General features: G+C 45.5%; 1 protein-coding gene across 1 annotated transcript in view; it reads left to right on the plus strand.

Annotated features, from left to right (window-relative positions):
• LOC137370639 (probable phospholipid-transporting ATPase IM) overlaps positions 1-15,994 on the plus strand; it is a 440,540-nt gene that overhangs the window by 374,101 nt on the left and 50,445 nt on the right. The gene's annotated exons all lie outside the window — the stretch shown is intronic.

Below are 15,994 nucleotides of genomic sequence, written 5' to 3' on the forward strand. Positions count from 1 at the left end.
GAACGTGGGCTTAGGAAAAGACATGGGGCTGGATTTTTTGGAGGTGGTGGGGCTCCCAGCGCCAGGCCGAAAAGGCAGGGGGACCTCTGCCTTTTTGTGCCCACCACCACCCGCCCCCAGAGCAATCCTCTTGTCTTTTTACATCCAAGTTTCACGAGCTGGGATCCCCGTCCCTTTAAAGAAAGTATCCTGCCTCCAAGAGCTACCGGCCCATCTGAGGGCCAGCAGCTCCACAGTAGCGGCATGCCACCAGGAGCAGTGGCCACTGCCAGGTACTGCAGAGACCTTGAACCCGGGCCCAGCACTGGAACCCCAGACCTCTGTTAAGTGAGGCAGAGTCGCTGAGGCAAGTCTGGAAAGCCCTGGTGAGTGGGGGTGGACATGCAGTCCAGGAGGTTTGGATTCCTGGGGGGGGGGGTAACGTTGTTCTCAGCGGGGTTCCTCCATGGGCCACAGATTGCCCACTGAGGAGGGAGCGGCCCCCCCCCCCCCATGCCTGCAGGGAGTGCGCCTCGTGTTACAAGGTGCCCTCCCCGCGTGGCAGAGGCACCCCCACTACTGGTGAGATGCCACCAGTAGTGGGAAGAGTCCCTTAATTGGCTGTTAATAGGCCACTTAAGGGCCTCAATTGGCCTTTGGGCGGGAAGGCCATCATCAGCCTATTCCCGCCCCCAGGAAGATTGCTTGGCGATGTGGCCTCTGCCCCCCGCCACCCGTCGCGTTAGGCCATGGCACCCCACCCCCCACCACCTCAGGAGGCCGCATAAAATCCCGTCCATGATCTTAACAGCTGGTGACTTGTGCAGAGCAGCGTTTGAGGTCCTGAGAACCAATTAAAGGGAGGTAGATGTGAAAAAAAATTGTGACTTATTAAATGAGCACTATTGACAGCTCCACACTCAACTCATCGTAAATTAATCCATATCTAATTATTAATATAGCTGTCACATGGTTGTTTGTAAAAGCACCACCACCACATGTGGATATTAGGGCACAAAATCTAATACTATATTGTGGCTGTAACTTTGTCAGGAATATGCCCAAGTAGTCAAAAGTGAAGCTGGGATGACATATGTAGTATGATACAGATAAGAAGGAAGTCATTTGACCCACTGTGCCTGTGACAGTTCTTTGGTAGAGCTATTCAATTAGTCCCATTCCTTTCCTTTTTCCCCATCGTCCTGTAATTTCTTTGCTTTCAAGTATTATCCAATTCCTTTTTGAAAGTTACGACTGAATTTGCTTCCTCCACCATTTCAGCTAGTACATTTCAGATCATAACAACTTGCTGAGTCACCTCTGGTTCTTTTGCCTTATATCTGTGTACTCTGGTTACTGACCCTTCTGCCACTGAAAACAGTTCCTCTTTATGAAAGCTGTTCATGATTTTAAGTACCTCTAATGAATCTGCTCTTAACCTTCTCTTCTCTAAGGGGAACAACACCCTAATTTCCTGAAGCTCCATGATCCCTGGTACCATTCTAATAAATCACTTGTGCACACTCTGCAAGGCCTTGACATCCTTTCTAAAGTATGGTGCCCAGAATTGAACACAGTACTCCAGCTGAGCCAACCCAGTGCTTTATAAAGGTTTAACATAACTTCTGTGATTTTGTACTCTATGATTCTGTTAATAAAGTCAAAAATTCCATATTTTTTTAACAACCTTCTCATCTTGTCCTGCCTTCAACTATTTGTTTAGAGACACTTCTGGATCTCTTTGTTCCTGTACCCACTTTAAAACTGTACCATTTAGTTTATATTGCTCTTTCCATTCTTCCTTCCAAAATGTATCACTTGATACTTCTGTGCATTAAACTCCTCCTCAATGTTTAGTACATTTCCGAGTTTCATCTCATTTTTTGCAAACTTTGAAATTATGCCCTGTATACCCAAATCTAAATCATTAATATATATCAAAAAGCGCAGTGCTCCTCATACTGACTCCTGGAGAATGCCACAGTATACTTCCCTCCATTGTAAAAAAAACATTCAACACTACTTCTGCTTTCTGTCCCTTAGCCAATTTTTTGTCCATGTTGCTTTAATTGTAAGGCTTTGTTAAGAAGTTTATTATGTGTGTTATGAACGAGGTGGGAGGAGTGGACTATTTTTTCTAGTTCTGCTTCCCCACAGGTCACAACATATATTTAAATATTTACCCAGTTATCAGTATCAAGTCCTCAAAAACATACAGGGCTGAATTTTATTCGGGCGGCATGCTGCATGGCAGTGCCTTTTCAACTCAGTGGGGTGCCCGCATTTAGCAGCCGACGCAGAGCCCCCGCGATATTATGCGCTCATTAGCATCACTGCACTGAACCCCCCCCCCCCCCGCCCCCCGGATATTACATGGAGAGAGGTGGGACATTCGGCGCAGTTAGGAACCCTTTGACAGCTGTGCAGCAGGTGATGGGGCTCTATTTTAAGCACCCCAGCACCTGCTTCCTGACAGCTGTCAAAGAGTACTTACCTGATTGCTGAGAGTGGAGCTGCTGTCAATCTGACAGCAAAGCAGAAAGTCCTGCAGAAATCCAGCAGGTCAGGCAGCATCTGTGGAGAGAGACGCAGAGTTAACTTGTCCAGAGTTCACAGACCCGAAAGTTAACTCTGCTTCTCTCCATAGATGCTGCCTGACCTGCTGAGTGACCCCAGCACTTTCCACTTTGCTGTCACATACTTACCCTGCTGTGTCCCATTGTCCTGTGACGTTGCAATCCTCTTCTGCCACTCAACTGTAACATTCCATCTTGTAGACGTGCTGCACCTGGGTGAATAATCATAAATTTGCACATTCCAGGACGTGAGACTTAAATAGACCGTAAAAGGTATTACAGAGGTTTACAGAGAACACACTGACACAAATGGGAATGCATGGGTGTCACAGCAATGTATAAATGTCATTCAGTAAGTGTTCCTCACCAACATGTGTGTCCTTTTCTCTGTGCAAATGATGTGTGCCAGCATGTAGCACCAATGTCACATCCCTTTGCACCGTTGGCCCTTTAGAAGAGCCAACGTATGCAATAACATCATTGCCATGCCACCATTACACATGAGCATCTTTATGGATGCAGTGACATGGACATTGGCTCAGTGAGCTGCTGCCTCTAATTGTTTATGCAGGGATGCTGCAGTTGTGGACTGGTGCACAGCAGGTGAGCGAGGGTGATGTGTGGCTTGCAGACCTCATGTCAGTTCCTATGGAGCAGACAGCCTTTGTCTGATAAGCCACTTCCGTACATCCCTACCTCACTGCTAGCCCTGCGTGCAGAGCCTGGGTGCCATCTGCCCTCCCTTGTGTCTTTCATGTTGTAGATCCTCAGCGTCCTCATTGTCCAAGGAGGAATTCTGTTGACGTTTCCCCTCATCATGCTAGGCCTATTGGGTGCGTAGTTGTGCAGAGCAGCAAAGAAAGAAGCTGGCCTTTTTGGCCCGAAGTGCAGGGCATCACCCTATCCATACAGGCATTGGAGGTGCTCTTTCAGCATGCTGATCTCCTGCTCAATGGTGGCTCATGTAGCTCAGTGGCTGGCGTTGTATCTCTCTTCTGCAGCAGTGGTGGAGTCTCTCACCGGTGTCGGGAGCCATGTCTTCAAAGGATAGCCCTTATCTCTAAGAAGCCACCCCTCCATCTGAGCCAGTTCAGTGAACAGCGGTGGCAGCCGGGACTGGTGCAAGACCCAGGTGTCATGACAGCTGCCTGAGAAGTGGTCACACATTCGCTGCAAGCATCTGCGGTGTTCACATACCAGCTTCACCTAGATTGAGAGGGCTCCTTTAATGGTGATGTCTGCAGGTGGTAACCTGGCAGTAGGCCTGACGGCCACATGAGTGCAGTCAATGAACATTATAACCTATGGTTCTCTGGCAATGGTGCCAGAACCAATGGCCCTCTGGCCCTGGCTATGAGACTCTGTCCTGAAGCGGACATCCTCACTGGCCCTCCGGTGCAAAGCATTGGTGACCTCCCTGATGCAGTGGTGCACTGCTGACTGTGTGACCCCACAAAGGTCTCTGGTAGGCCCCTAAAAGGCTGCAGAGGCATCAGGCTTGAGAACCGCTGCCACTATGAGGAACAAAGGCATGGGATGTCCACCGGAGCCCATGAGCTGCAGGTCATCCTTGAGCAGGGCACTGAGACGTGTCACCATCCTCTCTATATGCGCAATCTCCTCTGACACTGGTGCTCTGACATCCGATGGCAAGTCATTTGGGGCCTGTAGATGCACGGCAACCGTAATGGCGGGCTCTCGTTGGGGACTGCTGCTCACGACTGGCGGCCTCTACGTGGATCACACCTGCCTGCTGATATTGCCTCTGGCGGATACAGATCCTCATGTGCAGAGGATCACACAATGAGTCATGCCTATTTCCATGTGATAAATAAAGTTGAACCCTGCATGTATTCGAAGGTTCCTAACAGGGCATGGATTGGTGTTGGCAGGTACATCATCTGCTTTCCTGGATCAATTATGTGGTGTGCCATGGCATTGCCCATCTTGGCCAACACTCAGGGTGGCAAAACATGACCACATCAAGAATCGACCAGCTGAATCGATTGCCCACACCATCCATAACACCTTAATGCTCCTGCCCTTTCTGGTACCCTCCCCACATACAGGGTGCCTAGTGTGCCATTGTCCCCTCACAAACACAGAGCATACACTGTTAACGGAGGGATGGTACATGGTACCTCCCTTCATGCCAGCACAGCTTTCTCTCCAGTAATCCCAGACCCCCTCCTTTTCAGAATGCAGAATGCGACCCCTGTGTATCCCCCCCTCCTCCCTTTAGGAATGCAGAGTTAGACCCCTGCATACTCCCCTCCCTTTAAGAATGCGGAGTTAGACCCCTGTGTATCCCCCCTCCCTCCTCCCTTTAAGAATGCAGAGTCAGACCCCTGTGCATCTCCCCCTCCTTCCTCCCTTTATGAATGCAGAGTTAGACCCCTATGTATCCCTCCCTCCCTCCTCTTTAAGAATGCAGAGTTAAACCCCTGTGTATCCCGCCTCCCTCCTCCCTTCTGGAATGCAGTGAGGACCCGCCGACTTTTCAGATTGTGAACGGAACGGCACATGACGGCCGCCCGTTCAACGAAAAATCCAGGAGTGTCGGTGGAGAGGCGGCGGGCTACATAATCAGCAAAGGTAAATAATCATTACCATATGCTAATTGTGGTGCTGCCACCGTGTGGTGGGGGGGTGGGGCGCCGCAATGAGGTCTCCCCGCCACTGGTAAAATGCGGCGGGCCCGTCTCGACCTTGCGGGTGGAGGTGGGCCTCTCCCCACAGCATTTTACCAGCCCCCGCGCTACAAACCGCGGCATTGAGGAGCCAGTAAAATTCAGCCCATACGTAACAAAGATCTAGAAAATTATGTCATAACACCTCCATCCTTGGAGGTATGAAATGTCATTTTCAAATGCGTTTCATTACTAAGAGTGGGTAAAGAAACAGAAGATGAAAAATATTTGAAAACACATTTTGACACTCATACTCATTCACTCTTTACCTGTAGCTAATACAGTTCTGCTTTGTACCATCTCTGCACTCAGATAACTCAAAGCAAAGTTAAATCCTAGACAAAGCATCTGCAATTGCATTTTTTTTCCTGCAATGTGGATAATCTTTCAGTGATAAGGTTGCAATAATAAACTCCATTAGAATAGCCTGACATGCTAGTTTTTGAGTTTTTCCACAAAGGCTAGGGGGTTAGGATCAGTATAGAGTCATAGAGTTATACAGCACAGAAACAGGCCCTTCAGCCCATCGTGTCTGTGCCGGCCATCAAGCACCTATCTATTCTAATCCCATTTTCCAGTAGCCTTGTATGCTATGACGTTTCAAGTGCACATCTAATTACTTACAGCCCAGGCAACATCCTGCTAAATCTCCTCTGCACATTCTCCAGTGCAATCACATCCTTCCTATAGTGCAGTGACCAGACCTGTAGACAGTACTCCAGCTGTGACCTAACGTGTTTTATACAGCTCCATCATAACCTCCCTGCTCTTATATTCTGTGCCTCGGCTAATAAAGGCAAGTATCCTATATGCCTTCCTAACCACCTTATCTACCTATGTTGCTGCCTTCAGTGATATATGGACAAGTATGCCAAGGTCCCTCTGACCCTCTGTACTTCCTAGTATCCATTGTATAGTCCCTTGCCTTGTTAGCCCACTCAAAATGCATCACCTCACACTTCTCAGGATTAAATTCCATTTGCCACTGCTCCGCCCATCTTAACCAGCCCATCTATATCGTCCTGTAATCATCTGCGAACTTACTGATCATACCTCATATATTCACATATAAATCATTAATGTACACTACAAACAGCAAGGGTCCCAGCACCGATCCCTGCAGTACACCACTGGTCACAGGCTTCCACTCGCAAAAACAACCCTCGATCATCACCCTCTGCCTCCTGCCACGAAGACAATTTTGGATCCAATTTGCCAAATTGCCCTAGATCCCGTGGGCTCTTACCTTCTTAACCAATGTCCAATGCGGGACCTTATCAAAAGCCTTACTGAAGTCCATGTAGACTACATCAACAGCCTTTCCCTCATCTAGACATCTAGTCACCTCCTCGAAAAATTCAATCAAGTTTGTTAAACACCATCTCCCTCTGACAAAGCCAGTGTCTCTCTATAGTTGTTGTGGACACAGACCTCAAAATGCTGAAGAGCTGGTAATAAGCCTCGGGTTTCTTCTTCCACTGTTGAATATCTTTTTTGGTGTCGATTTAGCTTTTTGGAAAAGTATCCCACAGGTCTTTCTATGCCTGATTCGTCGTCTTGTAACAGGACTACACCGATCCCCAGGTCACTCACATCAATTGCCACCTTGAAGGGAAATTAGTGAAATTTGAAGCAGCCAGCACGGGTTCATTAATCCAAATGGCTTTCAGCCTGTCAAAAGATGCTTGGCACTCTCCTGACCACACTACCTTGGTTTTCTTTTTTTGTAGCAAATCTGTCAGTGCAGCAGCTAAAGTACTAAAATTTGGTACAAACTTGCGGTAGAAACCACACGTCCCCAAAAACCTAATGGTTTCACGTTTAGTCTTTAGGGGTAGGGAACTCCACCAATGCTTGTACTTTTGCTGTTCTTGGAAACACTTATCCTTGCCCTACTATATGCCCGAGGTAGGTTACTCTTGCTTTTGCAAATTCACTTTTGGCAAGGTTTATCACTAAATCAGCCGATTGTAATTTTCTAAACAGAACTTCTAGTTGTTCCAAGTGGTCCTTCCCAGCGTCACTGAATACCAGCATATCATCAAGATAAACCACACAGTTAGGAATACTGGCTACCACTTGGTTCATTAGTCTCTGAAAAGTGGCTGGGGCATCTTTTAGCCCGAATGACATCACTCGGCATTGGAAAAGACGTTTAGTGTGACAAAGGCCGAAATTGCTTTAGCTCGGGGTGTTAAAGGAACGTGCCAGTATTCCTTTAACAAATCTATTTTTACAGGAAACGTGACACTGCCTACTCAGTCAATACAGTCTTCCAAGCACGTAATTGGGTAGGAGTCTGCCTTTGTTACTGCACTAACCTTTCTGTAGTCTATACAAAGTCTGGTTGAACTGTCAGGTTTAGGCACTAACACCGCTCGGGAACTCGAGCTGCTTTGACTGGGTTCAGTTAGGTGGTTTTCCAGAGTATATCGGATTTCTGCTTTTACCTGGGCCTGTTTCTCTGGACTTAAGCAATAAGGATGCTGTTTTATAGAAAAGGATTCCCCTACATCCACATCATGTGTGGCGGAGGTTGTACATCCTGATTTATCATTATAGACTCTTTTAAATGTTTTGAGGAACCTTTTTAGGTCTTCTCGTTGTTCTGCATCTAAATAGGAAAGCATAGTGTCCAGTCTCCCTGACAATTCAGTATTAGCTAACCGGATAGTAGGAGGTTCAATTTGAGAATTGTCTAGGCCTCCTTCGGCCTCATCCTCTCTCTCCCTTTCATCCTTCACTGTCCCTACTACCTGACATATCTGTGCTTGCTTATCCTCCTCCCGGCGATTATATTATTTCAACATATTGATATGACACAGCTGATTCTTTGTCTGGCAATCTGGAGTGTCAATCAAATAATTTTGACCACTTTAAATGGACCACTATAAAGGCAGGAATACTAATACCGCATCCCCTGGTTGAAATGTTCGAGTCTTGGCATGCTTGTCTGCCCATTTTTTCATAGTTGTTTGGGAAGCTTTAAGCTGTTCCTGAGTCACTTTGCAGGCTCTCGTGAGCCGTTCCTGGAAGATGGATACATAATCTAGCACAGAAGATTCATCCCTCTGTTCTAAAAACCTTTAATTAGTTTTAGAGGACCTCTTATCTCATGTCCATAAACTAATTCAAAAGGACTAAAATCTGTAGACTCATTCGGTGAATCCCTAGTGACAAACAAACGAAATTCTAGCCCTTTATCCCAATCATGGGGATATTCATGACAATCTGACCTGATCATCGTTTTGAGGGTCTGATGGTACCTTTCTAAAGTCCCTTGTGTCTGTGGGTGGTATGCTGAAGACTTTAACTGTGTTATACCCAAATTACCCATAACTTCCTGAAAATTTTTAGTCATAAAATTGGAACCTTGATCCAACTGAATCTCAGTCGGTAATCCATATCTAGTGAAGAACTGGGTTAACTTCTCTACTACTACCTTAGCAGAAATTGTTCTCAAGGGATGACTTCTGGGAACCGAGTAGCCATATCCATGATAGTAAGTATATATTGGTGTCCCGCTTTTGGGAGGATATTGAGAGGGATAGAAGAAGTGAGAGACCTTGGAGTGCATGTCCACACGTCCCTGAAGATGGCAGAACAGGTAGATAGAGTGGTGAAGAAGGCATATGGAATGCTTTCCTTTATTGGCCGAGGTATAGAATACAAAAGCAGGGATGTAATGCTGGAACTGTATAAAACACTGGTTAGGCCACAGCTGGAGTATTGTGTGCAGTTCTGATCACCACATTACAGAAAAGACATAATTGCTCTGGAGAGAGTACAGAGGAGATTTACAAGAATGTTGCCAGGGCTATGAGGAAAGATTGGATAGGCTGGAGTAGTTTTCCTCAGAACAGAGGAGGCTGAGGGGTGGCTTAATTGAGGTGTACAAAATTATGAGGGGCCTAGATAGAGTAGACAGGAAGGACCTGTTTCCCCTAGAGGTTAATTACCAGGGCACAGATTTAAGGTGATTGGTAGAAAGATTAGAGTGGACATGAGGAAAAAAATTTTCACCCAGAGGGTGGTGGGTGTCTGGAATTCACTGCCAGGAACGGTGGTGGACACAGAAGCCCTCAGTTCTTTTAAAGGGTACCTGGACATGCACCTAAAGTGCTGTAACTGGCAAGGCTATGGACCAGGTGCTGGAAGCTGGGATTAGATTGGGCGGCTAATTTTTTCGGCCAGCACGGACACAACGGGCTGAATGGCCTCCTCTTGTGCCATAATTTTTCTATGGTTCTATGGTTTTCGGTAAAGGGCCTACACAGTCTACTAACACCCTACTAAATGTTTCCCAAAAACTGGTATGGGAATTAGAGGTGCCAGTTTTATGGCAGGTTGCGGTTTTCCCATAATCTGGCATGTATGGCACGTTTTACAAAACTGCACCATGTCCTTGGAAAGACCTGGCCAGTAAACGTCGACCTATACATGATTGGGTCTTCCGGATCCCCTCATGTCCCTCCACAGGAATTTCATGGGCTATCCTTAATAGTCCCCGGCGATACTTTGGCAGTACCACTATCTGGTGAAATACAGTCCATTCTTCGTCCACAGGTCTGTGAGGAGGTTTCCACTTCCTCATCAGAATCCCATTTTTAATATTGTAGCCTTCTGGAACTCCCTTTGCCTCTGCTTCAGTTAGAGCTGATTGTGCCACATTATTTAACTCTACATTGGCTTGCTGAACCTTGATCAGAGAAGATTTACTGAACATTTCCTTCGGATTATCCTAATCCCCAAAGAAAGTTTCAGATATTCAACTACCTGACTGTGGTGCCAATTTTACCTCCGACATTGGAATTTGTTTAGCCATTGCTCGGGTCACTACACATGAAGGAAAATTTCCTAGAACCTTTTCCTGCAATTGTCTTTGACTTCAATTGTTTTTTCCGTGACTACTGGGGAAGCTACTACCTTTGCTCCAGCCAAATCCTTCCCCAGCAGTCGGTCAACTCCACCTACTGGCCAACTATGGATAACTCCTACAGTTACCGTTCCAGATATTAGGTCACACTCTAGGTGCACCCGATACAAAGGTATGGGTATATACTCTCCGCCAATACCATTCACTAAAACCTTGGCATTTGGTGCGCTCTCTGGTGGAAAGGTTATGCCTTTTCCCAGCAAAAGAGTTTGGATGGCTCCTGTATCCCTAAGAATAACTATAGGTTTACCTGCCTCACTTGAGGGATAAGGAGTTACTTTACCTTGTGACAAGAATTCCCTATAACTCTTAGGTATCTTACTCATGACCCCTGTGCTCACAGTGGTTTTTGTACTTGGCCTTACAGCTGCAGTCAGAGCTACAGCCTAATCTATTGTACTCTCAGTCAGGGCCTCTTTTTCTGCATTGGCTTTATGTACCCCAATAAGTCCCATGGGTTTACCCGGCAATTTCCAGCATTCTGCACAAAGGTGTCCCACCTTGTGGTAATGGTAACACTTAGGCTTGCAGACCTCACTTCCACCCTAAGCATCTTCCTTTCTGGCCTGAGGAGGAGATCCCAGGGCGTTCCCAGCTGTCCCTTCTTCTCCCCAGCTACTTGCCTTCCTTTCACCCTCCCACCTATCCTCGGGTTTGTGGGGCGACGGACAAAAGCTTGTAAACAAGCTTGTAATCATCAGCAATTTCCGCTGCCTGTCTGGCTGTTAAAACTTTCTGGTTCTCTACATGGGTTCTTACTAACGGAGATTGTGAATTTTTAAATTCTTCCAGGAGAATTGTTCCCTAAGGTTCTCATACATGGCCTCTACCTTTAGTGCCCGCATGCAACTATCAAAATTAGTTACCCTCTCAAATTCTGTATAAGTCTGTCCAGACTGTCTACGAAATGTCTACCAGTAAGCTTCAGGGACCAACATATAAGCTGCAAGCATAGCCTTTTTTGCCATCTCATAATCTGAAGAAGGCTCCTCAGAAAACATGGCATAAACTTCATGAACTCTGCACATCAACCTGCTTTGTATAAGCTTTCTTTTGGTCACTTCATCTGTCTGGCTATCTTTTCAAAAGAAATGAAAAATGCTTCTAAGTCCCTTTCCTCAAATTTCAGGAGGGCTTGTACAAATTTAAACAGCTCTCCACTGGGTCCTGGACTGGAGTCAGATCTTTCCCCACCAAAGTTTTCACTGGAGTCACGCCTACCCCTTTGCTTTGGTTCCATCTTTTTTAATTCGAATTCCCTTCCTTCTCTCACTTTCTCTTTGAAATTCAAGCTTAAGTTTTTCCAATGCTATTTATTTTTATTTTTCTTTGTCAAGTTTAGCTGCCTCATCTGCAATAGAATTTTAGCTAATTCAACTGTACTATCATGTGGTTTGCCTTCTTCTAATTGCAAATGCTATTCTACGACTGCAATTATGTCTGCTTTCTTAACTCTTGGTTTTAACTGTAACATCAACAATTCTGCCAAATCCTTTAGCCTAGCCTTGGTCAAGTTTCTCAGATAACTCAGGGATACATCCTCTTTCCCCAGAAAGGTCGTAGCAACTGACAAAGATGTTCTGGTAGTGTTTACCTTGCTCAAATGCACTAGAAACCATGGATAAAAGAGGAAGCGGTATTGCACTGTTGATCAAGGAGTCAATTACTGCAGTAAGAAGGAATGATATCTTAGAAGGTTCCTCAAATGAGGCCATATGGGTAGAACTTAAAAACAAAAAGGGGCAATCACTTGGCTGGGAGTGTACTACAAGCCTCCAAACAGTCAGGGAGAGATAGAGGAGCAAATATGTAGGCAAATCTCAGAGAGGTGTAAAAATAATAAGGTAATAATAGTAGGGTATTTCAACTTCCCAAATATCAACTGGGATAATCTTAGTGCAAAAGGCTTAAAGGGGGCGGAATTCTTAAAGGGCATACAGGAGAGCTTTTAGAGCCAGTGTGTAGAAAGCCCGACAAGAGAAGGGGCAGTACTGGACCTAATCCGAGGGAATGAAGCTAGACAAGTGGTAGAAGTGGCATTGGAGGAGCATTTCGGGGATAGTGGCCATAACTCTGTAAGATTTAAGGTAGTTATGGAAAAGGACAAAGACAGACCAGAAATAAAGGTACTGAATTGGGGGAAGGCCGATTTCAATATGATAAAACAGGATCTGGCCAAAGTGGACTGGGAGCAGCTACTTGTAGGAAAGTCTGCATCAGACCAGTGGCAGTCATTCAAAGAGGAAATAGAGTTCAGAGCCAACATGTACCCGTTAAAGTGGAGGGTCGGACCAACAAGTCCAGGGAACCCCGGATGTCAAGGGATATAGAGGATTGGAACAGGAAAAAAAAGGAGGCTTATGGCAGATTCAGAGCACTGAAAACAACGGAGGCCCTAGAAGAGTATAGAAAGTGTAGGGGGGTACTTAAAAAAGTAATTAGGAGAACGAAGAGGGGACACGAAAAAACACTGGCGGGAAATATAAAGGAAAATCCTAAGGCATTTTCCAAGTATATTAAGGGCAAGAGGATAAGCAGGGAAAGAGTAGGACCCATTAGGGACCAAAGTGGCAATCTGTGTGTGGAACCGGAGGATATAGGTGAGGTTTTAAATGATTACTTTTCATCTGTGTTCACTATGGAGAAGGACGATGTAGGTGTAGAAATCAGGGAGGGGGATTGTGATATACTTGAATAAATTAGCATTGAAAGAGAGGAAGTATTAGCAGTTTTAGCGGGCTTAAAAGTGGATAAATCCCCAGGCCCAGATGAGATGTATCCCAGCCTGTTATGTGAGGCAAGGGAGGAGATAGCAGGGGCTCTGACACAAATTTTCAAATCCTCTCTGGCCACAAGAGAGGTACCAGAGGACTGGAGGACAGCGAATGAGGCACCATTATTCAAGATGGGTAGCAAGGATAAACCAGGTAATTACAGGCCGGTGAGTCTAACATCAGTGGTTGGGAAACTATTGGAAAAAATTCTGAGGGACAGGATTAATCTCCACTTGGAGAGGCAGGGATTAATCAGGGATAGTCAGAATGGCTTTGTCAGGGGGAGATGTTGTCTAACTAACTTGATTGAATTTTTCGAGGAGGTAACTAGATGTGTAGATGAGGATAAAGCAGCTGATGTAGTCTACATGGACTTCACTAAGGCTTTTGATAAGGTCCCGCATGGGAGATTGGTTAAGAAGGTAAGAGCCCATGGGATCCAGGACAATTTGGCAAATTGGATCCAAAATTGGCTTAGGAGGCAGAGGGTGATGGTCGAGGGTTGTTTCTGCGAGTGGAAGCCTGTGACCAGTGGTGTACCGCAGGGATCGGTGCTGGGACCCTTCCTGTTTGTAGTGTACATTAATGATTTAGACATGAATATAGGAAGTATGATCAGTAAGTTTGCAGATGACACGAAAATTGGTGGTGTCGTAAATAGTGAGGAGGAAAGCCTTAGCTTACAGGACGATATAGATGGGCTGGTAAGAGGGGCGGAGCAGTGGCAAATGGAATTTAATCCTGAGAAGTGTGAGGTGATGCATTTTGGGAAGACTAACAAGGCAAGGGAATAAATAGTGGATGGTAGGATCCTAGGAAGTACAGAGGTCAGAGGGACCTTGGTGTACTTATCCATAGATCACTGAAGGCAGCAGCACAGGTAGATAAGGTGGTTATTAGGAAGGCATATGGGATACTTGCCTTTATTAGCCGAGGCATAGACTATAAGAGCAGGGAGGTTAGGATGGAGCTGTATAAAACACTAGTTAGACCACAGCTGGAGTACTGTATACAGTTCTGGGCACCACACTATAGGAAGGTTGTGATTGCACTGGAGAGGGTGCAGAGGAGATTCACCAAGATGTTGCCTGGGCTGGAGCATTTCAGCTATGAAGAGAAACTGAAAAGGCTAGGGTTGTTTTCCTTGGAACAGAGAAGGCTGAGGGGGGACATGATTGAGGTATACAAAATTATGAGGGGCATTGATAGATTAGATAGGAAGAAACTTTTTCCCTTAGCGGAGGGGTCAATAACCAGGGGGCATAGATTTAAGGTAAGGGGCAGGAGGTTTAGAGGGGATTTGAGGAAAAACAATTTCACCCAGAGGGTGGTTGGAATCTGGAACGCACTGCTTGAAGAGGTGGTAGAGGTAAGAACAACATTTGAGAAGTATTTAGATGAGCACCTGAAATGCCATAGCATGCTAGTCTACGGGCCAAGTGCTGGAAAATGGGATTAGAATAGGTAGGTGCCTGATGGCCGGCACAGACACGATGGGCCGAAGGGCCTGTTTCTGTGCTGTATGACTCTATGACTCTATCTTTGAAAGTCATCAACATTCTAGCACAAGGCAGTTGCGGGGCAGTGCTGGGGCAGCAAGAAAGGTCGCTGACAGACACTACAATTTAGGTGGCCAGTATTTCGGGAGTAAATTCCACTTGCCTACAACCGCTGTTCCGGCTGACCTACATTGGTTCTCAGTCCTTAATTGCTTCAAATTTGAAGTTCTTATCTTTGTGTTTACTTGCTCTAAACTTGTTTTTTCCTTTCTCTGTAGACTACTCAAACCTTAAACCAGGGAGGAACTAAGAGGATTTAATATAAGTTTGAAAAATGGTAGAAGAAATGGAGAAAACAATGGGAATTAAGAATAAACAAATCTCCGGAACCTAATAATTTCCACGCCAGGGTATTAAACAAAATAGGGGAGGAAATTGAAGATGCATTAGTCATAATTTTCCAAAGCATGCTACTTTTAGGAATTGTGCTTTTGGATTGTAAATGTGCCATTCAACCCGTTCAGTCCACGTTGGTGTTTATTCTCCACTTGAGCCTCCTCCCGTCCTTCCTTTTCTAACTCTACCAGCAAAACCTTCAATTCCCTTCTCTCTCAAATACTTATCTAACCTCCCCTTAAATGCATCTATATTATTCCCTTCAGCTGCTCCCTGTGGTAGCAAGTTCCACATTCTCACCACTCTCTAGGCTGAAGTAGTTTCTTCTGAATTCCCTATTTGATTTCTTGCTGGCTATCTTATATTGATAGCCTCTAGTTTTGCTCTTCCCCATCAGTGGAAACATTCTCTCTCTGTCTACTCTATAAAAACTTTTCATAATTTTAAAGACCTCTATGAGATCACCCCTCAGCCTTCTCTTTTCAAGAGGTGAGAGACCCAGCCTATTCATCCTTTCCTGATAGGTAACTCCCGCATTTCTGGTACCTGAAGTGCTATAACCTGCACATCTACGGACCAGGTGCTGGAAGGTGGGATTAGATTGGGCGGTTAGTTTTTTCAGCCGGCGCAGACACGATGGATTGAATGGCCTCCTTCTGTGCTGTAACATTTCAATGGCTCTATGGTATCATCGTTGTTAATTTTTTTGCAGACCTCTCCAGTGTCGCTATATCTTTTACATTAGAATTGTTTGCAGTACTCCAGGTTTGGTCTAACCAAGCTTCGATACGAGTTTAGCATAACTTCTTTACTTGTCATTTTTTTTGCCATTGTGCACAGGTACAAAAAGCTAAAGGAATGTTGGCGTATATTTCAGGGGGTGAGGGAGTACAAAAGTGAGGAAGTGATGGCTCAGTTGTACAGAGCCTTGGTCAGATCCTATCTGTAGCACTGTTTATTTTTGGGCACCAAACCTTCGGGCAGATTGGAAGGGGTTCAGTGCAGATTCACCAGAATTATATCAGGGTTTAAAGGGTTAAATCATGAGAAGAGATTGCTTGAACAGGGTTTTGTTTTACCTTGAGTTTAGATTGTTGAGCGGTGACCTAATCAAGTTCTTTATAATGGTAAAGGAATTCGAGAG

Source organism: Heterodontus francisci, chromosome 1, assembly GCF_036365525.1.
Source record: "Heterodontus francisci isolate sHetFra1 chromosome 1, sHetFra1.hap1, whole genome shotgun sequence".
Lineage (NCBI taxonomy): Eukaryota > Metazoa > Chordata > Chondrichthyes > Heterodontiformes > Heterodontidae > Heterodontus > Heterodontus francisci.